The sequence below is a fragment of the Petromyzon marinus genome, chromosome 69 (genome assembly GCF_048934315.1).
Source record: "Petromyzon marinus isolate PM22_M1 ecotype Great Lakes invasive population chromosome 69, UKy_Petmar_22M1.pri1.0, whole genome shotgun sequence".
Taxonomy (NCBI): domain Eukaryota; kingdom Metazoa; phylum Chordata; class Hyperoartia; order Petromyzontiformes; family Petromyzontidae; genus Petromyzon; species Petromyzon marinus.
This window is the reverse complement of record NC_133735.1, coordinates 7,329,054-7,344,053: the sequence shown is the minus strand read 5'-3', so window position 1 is coordinate 7,344,053 and position 15,000 is coordinate 7,329,054. Positions and strand designations below refer to the sequence as shown.

General features: G+C 60.1%; 1 long non-coding RNA gene across 2 annotated transcripts; it reads right to left on the bottom strand.

The window, feature by feature from the left end:
* Positions 1-2,759: 2,759 nt before the first annotated feature.
* LOC116957036 (uncharacterized) lies at positions 2,760-14,870 on the bottom strand. Of its 2 annotated transcripts, none has more exons than XR_012930463.1 (5): positions 14,263-14,870; positions 12,718-12,794; positions 8,891-9,037; positions 7,341-7,831; positions 2,760-3,088 (listed from the first exon to the last, which is right to left on the bottom strand). It is a non-coding gene; the product is annotated as an uncharacterized LOC116957036 (long non-coding RNA). The 2 variants fall into 2 exon arrangements; XR_012930464.1 differs by lacking the exon at positions 2,760-3,088 and adding an exon at positions 4,319-4,352.
* Between the last annotated feature and the right edge of the window lie 130 nt (positions 14,871-15,000).

Here is a 15,000-nt window from a genome sequence, read left to right as displayed (position 1 = left end):
GCTGTGTCTGTGTGCTGCCACCCACCACCGTGGGAGCTGTGTCTGTGTGCACCCTCTGTGGGAGCTGTGTCTGTGTGCTGCCACCCACCACCGTGGGAGCTGTGTCTGTGTGCACCCTCTGTGGGAGCTGTGTCTGCGTGCTGCCACCCACCACCGTGGGAGCTGTGTATCTGTGTGCACCCTCTGTGGGAGCTGTGTCTGTGTGCACCCTCTGTGGGAGCTGTGTGTCTGTGTGCACCCTCTGTGGGAGCTGTGTATCTGTGTGCACCCTCTGTGGGAGCTGTGTCTGTGTGCACCCTCTGTGGGAGCTGTGTCTGTGTGGGTCTACAGCTATGTGTCTGTGTGGGGATACAGCTGTGTGTCTGTGTGGGGCTACAGCTGTGTGTCTGTGTGGGGCTACAGCTGTGTGTCTGTGTGGGGATACAGCTGTGTGTCTGTGTGGGGCTACAGCTGTGTGTCTGTGTCTGTGTGCACCCTCTGTGGGAGCTGTGTCTGCGTGCTGCCACCCACCACCGTGGGAGCTGTGTATCTGTGTGCACCCTCTGTGGGAGCTGTGTCTGTGTGCACCCACTGTGGGAGCTGTGTCTGTGTGCACCCTCTGTGGGAGCTGTGTCTGCGTGCACCCTCTGTGGGAGCTGTGTGTCTGTGTGCACCCTCTGTGGGAGCTGTGTATCTGTGTGCACCCTCTGTGGGAGCTGTGTCTGCGTGCTGCCACCCACCACCGTGGGAGCTGTGTCTGTGTGCACCCTCTGTGGGAGCTGTGTCTGTGTGCACCCTCTGTGGGAGCTGTGTGTCTGTGTGCACCCTCTGTGGGAGCTGTGTGTCTGTGTGCACCCTCTGTGGGAGCTGTGTGTCTGTGTGCACCCTCTGTGGGAGCTGTGTCTGTGTGCACTCTCTGTGGGAGCTGTGTGTCTGTGTGCACCCTCTGTGGGAGCTGTGTCTGCGTGCACCCTCTGTGGGAGCTGTGTCTGTGTGCACCCTCTGTGGGAGCTGTGTCTGTGTGCACTCTCTGTGGGAGCTGTGTCTGTGTGCACCCTCTGTGGGAGCTGTGTATCTGTGTGCACCCTCTGTGGGAGCTGTGTATCTGTGTGCACCCTCTGTGGGAGCTGTGTCTGCGTGCTGCCACCCACCACCGTGGGAGCTGTGTCTGTGTGCACCCTCTGTGGGAGCTGTGTCTGTGTGTACCCTCTGTGGGAGCTGTGTGTCTGTGTGGGTCTACAGCTATGTGTCTGTGTGGGGCTACAGCTGTGTGTCTGTGTGGGGCTACAGCTATGTGTCTGTGTGGGGCTACAGCTGTGTGTCTGTGTGGGGCTACAGCTGTGTGTCTGTGTCTGTGTGCACCCTCTGTGGGAGCTGTGTGTCTGTGTGCACCCTCTGTGGGAGCTGTGTATCTGTGTGCACCCTCTGTGGGAGCTGTGTCTGCGTGCTGCCCACCTGCAGTGCACGAGGATGGGCGAGCTGCTGCGGGCTCCACGTGCGTGCTTCCGGCACAGCTGCACGAAGCTTCGCGTCGGCAGCGAGCGCTGGGGCACGCCGCGGTGAGGCCACGCCGTGAAGTGGAAGTGGTAGAGCTGCCTCGTCTCCCTGGACGAGTTCTACACCACGTGGTGAGTCACGTGGGGGGTGAGAGAGACACGTGGTGAGTCACGTGGTGGGGTGAGAGAGACACGTGGTGAGGCCACGCCGTGAAGTGGAAGTGGTAGAGCTGCCTCGTCTCCCTGGACGAGTTCTACACCACGTGGTGAGTCACGTGGGGGGGGTGAGAGACACGTGGTGAGTCACGTGGGGGGGGGGGGGGTGAGAGAGACACGTGGTGAGTCACGTGGTGGGTGAGAGAGAGACGCGGTGAGGCCACGCCGTGAAGTGGAAGTGGTAGAGCTGCCTCGTCTCCCTGGACGAGTTCTACACCACGTGGTGAGTCACGTGGTGGGGGGTGAGAGAGACACGTGGTGAGTCACGTGGTGGGGGGGGAGTGGTAGAGCTGCCTCGCCTCCCTGGACGAGTTCTACACCACGTGGTGAGTCACGTGGGGGGGGTGAGAGACACGTGGTGAGTCACGTGGGGGGGGGTGAGAGAGACACGTGGTGAGTCACGTGGTGGGGGGGGAGTGGTAGAGCTGCCTCGTCTCCCTGGATGAGTTCTACACCACGTGGTGAGTCACGTGGGGGGGGGGGGGGTGAGAGAGACACGTGGTGAGTCACGTGGTGGGGGGGGAGTGGTAGAGCTGCCTCGTCTCCCTGGACGAGTTCTACACCACGTGGTGAGTCACGTGGGGGGGGGTGAGAGACACGTGGTGAGTCACGTGGGGGGGGGTGAGAGAGACACGCGGTGAGGCCACGTGGTGGGGAGGGAGGGGTAGAGCTGCCTCGTCTCCCTCGACGAGTTCTACACCACGTGGGGAGTCACGTGGGGGGGGGGGGGGGTGAGAGAGACACGTGGTGAGTCACGTGGTGGGTGAGAGAGACACGTGGTGAGGCCACGCCGTGAAGTGGAAGTGGTAGAGCTGCCTCGTCTCCCTGGACGAGTTCTACACCACGTGGTGAGTCACGTGGGGGGGGGGTGAGAGAGACACGTGGTGAGTCACGTGGTGGGGGGGGGAGTGGTAGAGCTGCCTCGTCTCCCTGGACGAGTACTACACCACGTGGTGAGTCACGTGGGGGGGGGGGTGAGAGAGACACGTGGTGAGTCACGTGGTGGGGGGGGGAGTGGTAGAGCTGCCTCGTCTCCCTGGATGAGTTCTACACCACGTGGGGGGTGAGAGAGACACGTGGTGAGTCACGTGGGGGGTGAGAGAGACACGTGGTGAGTCACGTGGGGGGTGAGAGAGACACGTGGTGAGTCACGTGGTGGGGAGGGAGGGGTAGAGCTGCCTCGTCTCCCTCGACGAGTTCTACACCACGTGGGGAGTCACGTGGTGGGGTGAGAGAGACACGTGGTGAGTCACGTGGTGGGTGAGTGAGACACGTGGTGAGTCACGTGGGGGGTGAGAGAGACACGTGGTGAGTCACGTGGTGGGTGAGAGAGACACGTGGTGAGGCCACGCCGTGAAGTGGAAGTGGTAGAGCTGCCTCGTCTCCCTGGACGAGTTCTACACCACGTGGTGAGTCACGTGGTGGGTGAGAGAGACACGTGGTGAGTCACGTGGTGGGGGGGGGAGTGGTAGAGCTGCCTCGCCTCCCTGGACGAGTTCTACACCACGTGGTGAGTCACGTGGGGGGGGGGGGGGTGAGAGAGACACGTGGTGAGTCACGTGGTGGGGAGGGAGGGGTAGAGCTGCCTCGTCTCCCTGGACGAGTACTACACCACGTGGGGGGTGAGAGGGACACGTGGGGAGTCACGTGGTGGGGTGAGAGAGACACGCGGTGAGTCACGTGGTGGGTGAGAGAGACACGTGGTGAGTCACGTGGGGGGTGAGAGAGACACGTGGTGAGTCACGTGGTGGGGGGGAAGTGGTAGAGCTGCCTCGTCTCCCTCGACGAGTTCTACACCACGTGGTGAGTCACGTGGGGGGGGTGAGAGAGACACGTGGTGAGTCACGTGGTGGGTGAGAGGGACACGTGGTGAGTCACGTGGTGGGGGGGGGAGTGGTAGAGCTGCCTCGTCTCCCTGGACGAGTTCTACACCACGTGGTGAGTCACGTGGGGGGGTGAGAGAGACACGTGGTGAGTCACGTGGTGGGTGAGAGAGACACGTGGTGAGTCACGTGGTAGGGGGTGAGAGAGACACGTGGTGAGTCACGTGGTGGGGGGTGAGAGAGACACGTGGTGAGTCACGTGGGGGGTGAGAGAGACACGTGGTGAGTCACGTGGAGGGGTGAGAGAGACACGTGGTGAGTCACGTGGGGGGGGTGAGAGAGACACGTGGTGAGTCACGTGGGGGGGGTGAGAGAGACACGTGGTGAGTCACGTGGTGGGTGAGAGAGACACGTGGTGAGTCACGTGGTGGGGGGTGAGAGAGACACGTGGTGAGTCACGTGGGGGGTGAGAGAGACACGTGGTGAGTCACGTGGTGGGGTGAGAGAGACACGTGGTGAGTCACGTGGTGGGTGAGAGAGACACGTGGTGAGTCACGTGGTGGGGGGTGAGAGAGACACGTGGTGAGTCACGTGGGGGGTGAGAGAGACACGTGGTGAGTCACGTGGTGGGGTGAGAGAGACACGTGGTGAGTCACGTGGGGGGGGTGAGAGAGACACGTGGTGAGTCACGTGGTGGGTGAGAGAGGCACGTGGTGAGTCACGTGGTGGGGGGTGAGAGAGACACGTGGTGAGTCACGTGGTGGGGTGAGAGAGACACGTGGTGAGTCACGTGGTGGGGGGGGGAGTGGTAGAGCTGCCTCGTCTCCCTGGACGAGTTCTACACCACGTGGTGAGTCACGTGGGGGGGTGAGAGAGACACGTGGTGAGTCACGTGGGGGGGTGAGAGAGACACGTGGTGAGTCACGTGGTGGGTGAGAGAGACACGTGGTGAGTCACGTGGGTGGGTGAGAGAGACACGTGGTGAGTCACGTGGGGGGTGAGAGAGACACGTGGTGAGTCACGTGGGTGGGTGAGAGAGACACGTGGTGAGTCACGTGGTGGGGGGTGAGAGAGACACGTGGTGAGTCACGTGGGGGGTGAGACAGACACGTGGTGAGTCACGTGGTGGGTGAGAGAGACACGTGGTGAGTCACATGGGTGGGTGAGAGAGACACGTGGTGAGTCACGTGGGGGGTGAGAGAGACACGTGGTGAGTCACGTGGGTGGGTGAGAGAGACACGTGGTGAGTCATGTGGTGGGTGAGAGGGACACGTGGTGAGTCACGTGGGTGGGTGAGAGAGACACGTGGTGAGTCACGTGGTGGGTGAGAGAGACACGTGGTGAGTCACGTGGAGGGGTGAGAGAGACACGTTTTGAGTCACGTGGTGGGTGAGAGGGACACGTGGTGAGTCACGTGGGGGGGGGGGTGAGAGAGACACGTGGTGAGTCACGTGGTGGGGGGTGAGAGAGACACGTGGTGAGTCACGTGGGGGTGAGAGAGACACGTGGTGAGTCACGTGGGGGGTGAGAGAGACACGCGGTGAGTCACGTGGGGGGTGAGAGAGACACGCGGTGAGTCACGTGGGGGGTGAGAGAGACACGTGGTGAGTCACGTGGGGGGTGAGAGAGACACGTGGTGAGTCACGTGGGGGGTGAGAGAGACACGTGGTGAGTCACGTGGTGGGGGGTGAGAGAGACACGCGGTGAGTCACGTGGTGGGGGGGGGATGGTAGAGCTGCCACGTCTCCCTGGACGAGTTCTACACCACGTGGGGGAGGGGGGGGTCACGTGGGGGGGGGGTCACGTGGGGGGCACGTGGGGGGAGGGGTAGGGGGGGCGTGGGGGGGAGTGGTGGAGTTGCCTCGCCTCTCTTGAAGAGGGAGTGTTGGTGAGTGTTGGTGAGTGGTGGTGAGTGTTGGTGAGTGCTGGTGAGTGTTGGTGAGTGCTGGTGAGTGTTGGTGAGTGGTGAGTGCTGGTGAGTGTTGGTGAGTGGTGGTGAGTGTTGGTGAGTGCTGGTGAGTGTTGGTGAGTGTTGGTGAGTGTTGGTGAGTGTTGGTGAGTGGTGAGTGCTGGTGAGTGTTGGTGAGAGTTGGTGAGTGGTGTTGAGTGTTGGTGAGTGCTGGTGAGTGTTGGTGAGTGTTGGTGAGTGTTGGTGAGTGGTGGTGAGTGTTGGTGAGTGGTGGTGAGTGTTGGTGAGTGTTGGTGAGTGGTGGTGAGTGTTGGTGAGTGGTGGTGAGTGTTGGTGAGTGTTGGTGAGTGGTGGTGAGTGTTGGTGAGTAGTGGTGAGTGTTGATGAGTAGTGGTGAGTGTTTGTGAGTGTTGGTGAGTGTTGGTGAGTGTTGGTGAGTGGTGGTGAGTGTTGGTGAGTGTTTGTGAGTGTTGGTGAGTGTTGGTGAGTGTTGGTGAGTGGTGTGGTGTTGGTGAGTGTTGGTGAGTGTTGGTGAGTGGTGTGGTGTTGGTGAGTGTTGGTGAGTGCTAGTGAGTGTTGGTGAGTGTTGGTGAGTGGTGAGTGTTGGTGAGTGTTGGTGAGTGGTGGTGAGTGTTTGTGAGTGTTGGTGAGTGTTGGTGAGTGGTGGTGAGTGTTGGTGAGTGGTGGTGAGTGTTGGTAAGTGGTGGTGAGTGCTGGTGAGTGGTGGTGAGTGGTGGTGAGTGGTGAGTGGTGGTGAGTGTTGGTGAGTGGTGGTGAGTGTTGGTGAGTGTTGGTGAGTGGTGAGTGTTGGTGAGTGGTGGTGAGTGGTGGTGAGTAGTGGTGAGTGTGTTGGTGAGTGGTGGTGAGTGGTGGTGAGTGTTGGTGAGTGTTGGTGAGTGGTGGTGAGTGTTGGTGAGTGGTGGTGAGTGTTGGTGAGTGGTGGTGAGTGTTGGTGAGTGTTGGTGAGTGTTGGTGAGTGGTGTGGTGGTGAGTGTTGGTGAGTGGTGGTGAGTGTTGGTGAGTGCTGGTGAGTGTTGGTGAGTGGTGAGTGGTGGTGAGTGTTGGTGAGTGCTGGTGAGTGGTGGTGAGTGGTGGTGAGTGTTGGTGAGTGTTGGTGAGTGTTGGTGAGTGGTGTGGTGGTGAGTGTTGGTGAGTGGTGGTGAGTGTTGGTGAGTGTTGGTGAGTGCTGGTGAGTGGTGTGGTGGTGAGTGTTGGTGAGTGTTGGTGAGTGGTGGTGAGTGTTGGTGAGTGGTGTGGTGTTGGTGAGTGTTGGTGAGTGTTGGTGAGTGTGTTGGTGAGTGTTGTTGTGTGTTGGTGAATGTGTTGGTGAGTGCTGGTGAGTGTTGGTGAGTGTTGGTGAGTGCTGGTGAGTGTTGGTGAGTGGTGTGGTGGTGAGTGTTGGTGAGTGTTGGTGAGTGTTGGTGAGTGGTGGTGAGTGCTGGTGAGTGTTGGTGAGTGCTGGTGAGTGTTGGTGAGTGGTGTGGTGGTGAGTGTTGGTGAGTGTTGGTGAGTGGTGGTGAGTGGTGGTGAGTGTTGGTGAGTGGTGTGGTGTTGGTGAGTGTTGGTGAGTGGTGGTGAGTGTTGGTGAGTGTTGGTGAGTGCTGGTGAGTGTTGGTGAGCGGTGGTGAGTGCTGGTGAGTGTTGGTGAGTGGTGGTGAGTGGTGGTGAGTGGTGAGTGTTGGTGAGTGTTGGTGAGTGTTGGTGAGTGGTGGTGAGCGGTGGTGAGTGGTGGTGAGTGTTGGTAAGTGGTGTGGTGGTGAGTGTTGGTGAGTGTTGGTGAGTGTTGGTGAGTGGTGGTGAGTGTTGGTGAGTGGTGGTGAGTGCTGGTGAGTGCTGGTGAGTGTTGGTGAGTGCTGGTGAGTGTTGGTGAGTGCTGGTGAGTGCTGGTGAGTGGTGGTAAGTGGTGGTGAGTCTCACACTGATGACCCTGAGGCTCCTGACTGTCCACTCCGGATTCTCGTCGCTCCACACGAGCACTACGGAGTGGTGAGTGTTGGTGAGTGTTGGTGAGTGTTTGTGAGTGTTGGTGAGTGGTGGTGAGTGTTGGTGAGTGTTGGTGAGTGCTGGTGAGTGTTGGTGAGTGTTGGTGAGTGGTGGTGAGTGGTGGTGAGTCTCACACTTATGGTGAGTGGTGGTGAGTGGTGGTGAGTGTTGGTGAGTGTTGGTGAGTGCTGGTGAGTGTTGGTGAGTGGTGGTGAGTGTTGGTGAGTGTTGGTGAGTGCTGGTGAGTGGTGGTGAGTGCTGGTGAGTGTTGGTGAGTGTTGGTGAGTGGTGGTGAGTCTCACACTGATGACCCTGAGGCTCCTGACTGTCCACTCCGGATTCTCGTCGCTCCACACGAGCACCACGGAGATGTCGCCGTGGCTCAGGGTCGTGAGGTCCGACGGCCAATACTGCTCACAGGTCACCTGGGGGTCAGCGAGGGGGTCACCGGCGGGGTCAATGTGGGGTCACCGGCGGGGTCACTGTGGGGTCACCGGCGGGGTCACTGTGTGGGTAGGGGTGGTGGAGGGGGTGGTGGTGGGGGTGGTGGTGGGGGTGGTGGTGGGGATGGTGGTGGTGGTGGTGGTGTGGTGGTGGTGGTGGTGGGGGTGGTGGGAGTGGTGGGGGTAGTGGTGGTGGTGGGGGTGGTGGTGGTAGTGGTGGGGTGGTGGTGGCTGGGGTGTTGGTGGCGGTGGTGGTTTTGGTGGGGGTGTTGGGGGTGGTGGTGGTCGTAGTGGGGGTGGTGGTGGTGGGGGTGGTGGTGGGATTGGTGGTGGTGGCATTGGTGGTGGTGGTGGGATTGGTGGTGGGATTGGTGGTGGTGGCATTGGTGGTGGTGGTGGGATTGGTGGTGGGATTGGTGGTGTTGGTGGAATTGGTGGTGGTGGGGGTGGGAGTGGTAATGGGAGTGATGGTGGCTGGGGTGGTGGTGGTGGTGGGATTCGTGGTGTTGGTGGTGGTGGTGGCATTGGTGGTGGTGGTGGGATTGGTGGTGGGATTGGTGGTGTTGGTGGGATTGGTGGTGGTGGGGGTGGGAGTGGTAATGGGAGTGATGGTGGCTGGGGGTGGTGGTGGTGGGATTCGTGGTGTTGGTGGTGGTGGTGGCATTGGTGGTGGTGGTGGGATTGGTGGTGGGATTGGTGGTGTTGGTGGGATTGGTGGTGGTGGGGGGTGGGAGTGGTAATGGGAGTGATGGTGGCTGGGGTGGTGGTGGTGGTGGTGGGATTCGTGGTGTTGGTGGTGGTGGTGGGATTGGTGGTGTTGGTGGTGTTGGTGGGATTGGTGGTGTTGGTGGGATTGGTGGTGGTGGGGGTGGGGGTGTGTGGGGGTGATGGTGGCTGGAGGGTGGGTGGTGGTGGTGGGATTCGTGTGGTGCGTGGTGGTGGTGGTGGTGGTGATGGTGGTGGTGGTGGGATTGGGGTGGTGGTGGGTGTTGGTGGGATTGGTGGTGGCGATGGTGGCTGTACTCAGCAATGGCGACTCACAGTGCCGCTCTCGTCCTCCGTGGCACTGCAGGCGGTCACCACGACGATCTGTGACACTCGCAGCTCCCAGATGAGACGCCAGAAGTCCGCCACCGTTCCCGACAGAGGGCTCTGGGTGGCGATGTACTCCTCGTCCGAGTTGAAGCCCTAGGGAAGACGGGGGGAGAGTGGGTGGGTGGGTGGGTGAGTGGGTGAGTGGGTGGGTGAGTGAGCGAGTGGGTGGGTGGGTGGGTGAGTGAGTGAGTGATTCGGTGAGTGAGTGGGTGAGTGAGTGGGTGGGTGGGTGGGTGAGTGGGTGGGTGGGTGAGTGATTCGGTGAGTGAGTGGATGAGTGAGTGGGTGGGTGGGTGGGTGAGTAGGTGGGTGGGTGAGTGGGTGAGTGGGTGGGTGAGTGATTCGGTGAGTGAGTGGGTGAGTGAGTGGGTGGGTGGGTGGATGAGTGAGTGAGTGGGTGGGTGGGTGGGTGGGTGAGTGAGTGGGTGATGGGTGGGTGGTGAGTGAGTGGGTGAGTGAGTGAGTGGGTGGGTGGGTGAGTGAGTGAGTGAGTGGGTGGGTGGGTGGGTGAGTGAGTGAGTGAGTGGGTGAGTGGTGAGTGGGTGAGTGAGTGGGTGAGTGAGTGAGTGAGTGGAGTGGTGGTGAGTGGGTGAGTGAGTGGGTGAGTGGGTGAGTGAGTGTGTGGGTGGGTGGGTGGGTGGGTGAGCGGGTGGGTGAGTGAGTGAGTGAGTGGATGGGTGGGTGAGTGAGTGGGTGGGTGGGTGGGTGGGTGAGGGAGTGGGTGGGTGGGTGGTGGGTGGGTGTGGGTGGGTGGGTGAGTGGGTGGGTGAGTGGGTGAGTGGAGTGGAGTGAGTGGGAGTGGGTGAGTGGGTGAGTGGGTGGGTGGGTGAGTGAGTGGGTGGGTGGGTGGGTGGAGTGAGTGAGTGGGTGGGTGGGTGGGAGTGGGTGAGTGAGTGGGTGGGTGGGGTGGTGAGTGGGTGAGTGGGTGAGTGGGTGGGTGGGTGGGTGAGTGATTCGGTGAGTGAGTGGATGAGTGAGTGGGTGGGTGGGTGAGTGGGTGGGTGGGTGGGTGGGTGAGTGGGTGAGTGGGTGGGTGGGTGGGTGAGTGATTCGGTGAGTGAGTGGGTGAGTGAGTGAGTGGTGGGTGGGTGGGTGAGTGAGTGAGTGGGTGGGTGGGTGGGTGAGTGAGGTGAGTGAGTGGGTGGGTGAGTGGGTGAGTGAGTGGGAGTGAGTGGTGAGTGGGTGGGTGGGTGGGTGAGTGAGTGAGTGGGTGGGTGGGTGGGTGAGTGAGTGGGTGAGTGGGTGAGTGGGTGAGTGAGTGGGTGGGTGAGTGAGTGAGTGGTGGGTGAGTGGGTGAGTGAGTGGGTGAGTGGGTGAGTGAGTGAGTGAGTGGGTGGGTGGGTGAGTGGGTGGGTGAGTGGGTGGGTGGGTGAGTGAGTGAGTGAGTGGATGAGTGGGTGGGTGAGGGAGTGGGTGGGTGGGTGGGTGGGGTGGGTGGGTGGGTGAGTGGGTGGGTGAGTGGGTTGGAGTGAGTGGGTGAGTGGGTGGGTGAGTGGGTGAGTGGGTGGGTGGGTGAGTGGGTGGGTGGGGGGTGGGTGGGTGGGTGGGTGGGTGAGTGAGTGAGTGGGTGGGTGGGTGGGTGAGTGGGTGGGTGGGTGGGTGAGTGGGTGAGTGGGTGAGTGGGTGGGTGGGTGGGTGAGTGATTCGGTGAGTGAGTGGATGAGTGGGTGGGTGGGTGGGTGAGTGGTGGGTGGGTGGGTGAGTGGGTGAGTGAGTGGGTGGGTGGGTGAGTGATTCGGTGGGTGAGTGGGGTGAGTGAGTGGGTGGGTGGGTGGGTGAGTGAGTGAGTGGTGGGTGGGTGGGTGGGTGAGTGAGTGGTGAGTGGGTGGGTGAGTGAGTGGGTGAGTGAGTGAGTGGGTGGGTGGGTGGGTGAGTGAGTGAGTGGGTGGGTGGGTGGGTGAGTGAGTGGGTGAGTGGGTGAGTGGGTGAGTGAGTGGGTGGGTGAGTGGGTGAGTGAGTGGGTGAGTGGGTGAGTGAGTGAGTGGTGGGGTGGGTGAGTGGGTGGGTGAGTGGGTGGGTGGGTGAGTGAGTGAGTGAGTGGATGGGTGGGTGAGTGAGTGGGTGGGTGGGTGGGTGAGGGAGTGGGTGGGTGGGTGGGTGGGTGAGTGGGTGGGTGGGTGAGTGGGTGGGTGAGTGGGTGAGTGAGTGGGTGAGTGGGTGGGTGGGTGGGTGGGTGAGTGAGTGAGTGGGTGGGTGGGGTGGGTGGGGTGGGTGGGTGGGTGAGTGGGTGAGTGGGTGAGTGGGTGGGGTGGGTGGGTGAGTGATTCGGTGAGTGAGTGGATGAGTGAGTGGGTGGGTGGGTGGGTGAGTGGGTGGGTGGGTGGGTGAGTGGGTGAGTGGGTGGGTGGGTGGGTGGAGTGATTCGGTGAGTGAGTGGGTGAGTGAGTGAGTGGGTGGGTGGGTGGGTGGGTGGGTGAGTGAGTGGTGGGAGTGGTGGGTGGGTGAGTGGGTGGTGAGTGGGTGGTGGGTGAGTGAGGGTGAGTGAGTGAGTGGGTGGGTGGGTGGGTGAGTGAGTGAGTGGGTGGGTGGGTGGGTGAGTGAGTGGGTGAGTGGGTGAGTGGGTGAGTGAGTGGGTGAGTGAGTGAGTGAGTGGGTGGGTGAGTGGGTGAGTGAGTGGGTGAGTGGGTGAGTGAGTGAGTGAGTGGGTGGGTGGGTGAGTGGGTGGGTGAGTGGGTGGGTGGGTGAGTGAGTGAGTGAGTGGATGAGTGGTGGGTGAGGGAGTGGGTGGGTGGGTGAGTGGGTGGGTGGGTGGGTGAGTGGGTGGGTGAGTGGGTGAGTGAGTGGGTGAGTGGGTGGGTGAGTGGGTGAGTGGGTGGGTGGTGGTGAGTGAGTGGGTGGGTGGGTGGGTGAGTGAGTGAGTGGGTGGGTGGGTGGGTGAGTGGGTGGGTGGGTGGGTGAGTGGGTGAGTGGGTGAGTGGGTGGGTGGGTGGGTGAGTGATTCGGTGAGTGAGTGGATGAGTGAGTGGGTGGGTGGGTGGGTGAGTGGGTGGGTGGGTGGGTGAGTGGGTGAGTGAGTGGTGGGGTGGGTGAGTGATTCGGTGGGTGAGTGGGTGAGTGAGTGGGTGGTGGGGTGGGGTGGAGTGAGTGGGTGGGTGGGTGGGTGGGTGAGTGAGTGGGTGAGTGGGTGGGTGAGTGAGTGGGTGAGTGAGTGAGTGGGTGGGTGGGTGGGTGAGTGAGTGAGTGGGTGGGTGGGTGGGTGAGTGAGTGGGTGAGTGGGTGAGTGGGTGAGTGAGTGGGTGGGTGAGTGGGTGAGTGAGTGGGTGAGTGAGTGAGTGGGTGGGTGGGTGAGTGGGTGGGTGAGTGGGTGGGTGGGTGAGTGAGTGAGTGAGTGGATGGGGGTGAGTGAGTGGTGGGTGGGTGGGTGAGGGAGTGGGTGGGTGGGTGGGTGAGTGGGTGGGTGGGTGGGTGAGTGGGTGGGTGAGTGAGTGGGTGAGTGGGTGGGTGAGTGGGTGAGTGGGTGAGTGAGTGGGTGAGTGGGTGGGTGAGTGGGTGAGTGGGTGAGTGAGAGGGTGAGTGGGTGGGTGGGTGGGTGAGTGAGTGAGTGGGTGGGTGAGTGAGCGAGTGAATGAATGAACGAATGAATGAGTGAATGAGTGAATGAATTAGTGAATGAATGAGTGTATGAGGGAATGAATGAGTGAATGAATGAGTGAATGAATGAGTGAATGAATGAGTTGATGAATGAGTGAATGAGTGAATGAATGAGTGAATGAATGAGTGAATGAGTGAATGAATGAGTGAATGAGTGAGCGAGCTCTCCAGAAGGTGACCACCTTGATGTAGCTGGCGTTGATGTAGTCGGAGTTGGGAATTCCGGCGACCAGACTGAGCTTCACCCTCCACTGGTCGTCTGCAGGAGAGAGACAAAGGCGGAGAGGGGCAGAGGGGTTAGAGGTCATGGTTAGAGGTCAGGGTTAGAGGTCACGGTTAGAGGTCAGAGACTGCGTCCGGGGTGAGAGCCAGTGGAGATGGAACAGATGGAGATTAGTCCACACTCTCTGGAGTGAGATGGAACAGATGGAGATTAGTCCACACTCTCTGCTGTAGGAGGGAGTGAGATGGAACAGATGGAGATTAGTCCACACTCTCTGCTGCAGGAGGGAGTGAGATGGAACAGATGGAGATTAGTCCACACACTCTGCTGTAGGAGGGAGTGAGATGGAACAGATGGAGATTAGTCCACACACTCTGCTGTAGGAGGGAGTGAGATGGAACAGATGGAGATTAGTCCACACTCTCTGTTGTAGGAGGGATTGAGATGGAACAGATGGAGATTAGTCCACACACTCTGCTGTAGGAGGGAGTGAGATGGAACTGATGGAGATTAGTCCACACACTCTGCTGTAGGAGGGGAGTGAGATGGAACAGATGGAGATTAGTCCACACACTCTGCTGTAGGAGGGAGTGAGATGGAACAGATGGAGTTTAGTCCACACACTCTGCTGTAGGAGGGAGTGAGATGGAACAGATGGAGATTAGTCCACTCTCTCTTCTGTAGGAGGGAGTGAGATGGAACAGATGGAGATTAGTCCACACACTCTGCTGTAGGAGGCGTGAGATGGAACTGATGGAGATTAGTCCACACTCTCTGCTGTAGGAGGGAGTGAGATGGAACAGATGGAGATTAGTCCACACCCCATCTGCGTGTGATCCACCAACCCTCGCTGCCACTGCTGCTTCCGCAGTGCTGGGTTAGAGACCACGTGCATCAGCAGCAGCGTAGCCACCACCACCACCACCACCACCGCCGCCACCACCACCACCGCCACCACCACCGCTACCACCACCACCACCGCTACCACCACCGCCGCTAACACCACCACCACTACTGCCATCGCCACCACATCCACCACCACCACCGCCGCTACCACCACCACCACCACCGCCGCTATCACCACCACCGCCACCACCACCACCGCCGCTACCACCACCACCGCCACCACCACCGCCGCTACCACCACCACCATCACCGCCACCACCACTGCCGCTACCACCACCACCGCCACCACCACCGCCACCACCACCGCCGCTACCACCACCACCGCCACCACCACCACCGCCATCACTGCCACCACCACCACCGCTAGTGAGTTGGTGATTGAGTTGGTGAATGAGTGAGTTGGTGAGTGAGTGTGTGAGTGAGTTGCTGAGTGAGTTGGTGAATGACTGAGATGGTGAGTGAGTGAGGTGGTGAGTGAGGTGGTGAGTGAGTTGGTGAGTGAGTGTGTGAGTGAGTTGGTGAATGAGTGAGATGGTGAGTGATTGAGTTGGTGAGTGAATTGGTGAGTGAGGTGATGAGTGAGTTGGTGAGTACTCACAGGGCACGTATTCGGCAAAGCGATTCTTAGTGACGTTGTCTGGCAGTGAAGCCATCAGCGTCGTCTGCTTGAGGTCTGTGGGCGGTAGTGCCTACACACACACAGACAAAGGTCCCCCGTGTAGCCTCTAACATACTATAGGGGCAAGTGCTGTGAGTAGCAGCAGCAGTGTCTATAGACACACAGACAAAGATCACACAGGTAGCCTCTAACATACTGTAGGGGCAAGTGCTGTGAGTAGCAGCAGCAGCGTCTATAGACACAGACAAAGGTCCCCCGTGTAGCCTCTAACATACTATAGGGGTAAGTGCTGTGAGTAGCAGCAGCAGCGCCTATAGACACACAGACAAAGGCCCCCTGTGTAGCCTCTAGCAGGGGCAAGTGCTGTGAGTAGCAGCAGCAGTGTCTATAGGCACACAGACAAAGGTCCCCCGTGTAGCCTCTAGCAGGGGCAAGTGCTGTGAGTAGCAGCAGCAGTGTCTATAGACACACAGACAAAGGTCCCCCGTGTAGCCTCTAGCAGGGGCAAGTGCTCTGAGTAGCAGCAGCAGTGTCTATGAAGGCGATCAGCACAGTGGGTACACGAGTGTGTTGTCAGCACCACGCCTGCCGTGCCTACAAAGATGAAGAACCCACGACCTCCTGTGTACCAGGCGAGGTAGTCAACATCTCATAGCCACCGTGATGATGAATGATGAGAGAGAGACACAGACTCCACATCTACAGCAGCAGCAGGCA